General features: G+C 40.4%; 1 protein-coding gene and 1 long non-coding RNA gene across 4 annotated transcripts in view; one reads left to right on the plus strand and one right to left on the minus strand.

Annotated features, from left to right (window-relative positions):
* Nucleotides 1-794, plus strand: part of LOC102468358 (uncharacterized) — a 22,600-nt gene that overhangs the window by 16,517 nt on the left and 5,289 nt on the right. The window lies entirely within an intron of this gene.
* The window catches only part of BPNT1 (3'(2'), 5'-bisphosphate nucleotidase 1), a 24,481-nt gene that overhangs the window by 13,698 nt on the left and 9,989 nt on the right, over nt 1-794 (minus strand). The gene's annotated exons all lie outside the window — the stretch shown is intronic.

Here is a 794-nt window from a genome sequence, read left to right on the forward strand (position 1 = left end):
CAGGGGGAGGGAAGGCGAGAAATCACCCCCCTAGGAGGGACAGCCATGCCATAACCCCTTCTCCTTCTGGCATGTTGGGCATGTACACGCATATGCCAGCGTGCGTTTTAAGCCACCGGGTCCAAGACTTGAACCGCGGTCAGCCATGTGGGAGTCCAGCAACGTAACCACTATACCATCTGCTGGCCCCAAGAAAAGAATTTTTAAGTATTATAAACTGATTTAAACAAGTGGCTCTGACATCAGATATTATACTTCCATATAAAATATCATTTCCTTCACTTTCAAAGTGTTACAGTCTTCAGATAAGTATCCAAGTAAGACTAATTTTAAAACAAACTCATTTTAGGCCAACATTCTAGAACTTTGCCCATCTTATCATTTGTACACTGAATATTGTAACAGTAACCATATCTTCAAAGGCCAAGAATTGAGACATCATTTTCTTTTCTTTATTTATGATAAAGTGTGTGAACACACATTTCTGAAAGAGAGCAATGCCAGCACTCCACAGGGTCCTCTAGTCCCTTAGCCCTTCAGACTTTAGGCATTCGCATGACGATCCCGTGTTTCAAGCAGAGCGAGCCAAGGATTTCATGACTGTGGTCACCATGTAAATGCTAGCCTCTTTTTCTCATTTTTTTAAAAAAGAATTATTTTATTTTACTTTATTTAAACATTTATTTATTTATTTAAATTTGACCAGAGAAGGGTAGAGTGAGAAAGAGAGACAAGAACCAAACTGGGGAACCAGCAGTTAGCATAATGGCTATGTCGCTGGACTCCCACGTAGT

This window comes from Tupaia chinensis, unplaced genomic scaffold (assembly GCF_000334495.1).
Source record: "Tupaia chinensis unplaced genomic scaffold, TupChi_1.0 Scaffold000026_1, whole genome shotgun sequence".
Taxonomy (NCBI): domain Eukaryota; kingdom Metazoa; phylum Chordata; class Mammalia; order Scandentia; family Tupaiidae; genus Tupaia; species Tupaia belangeri.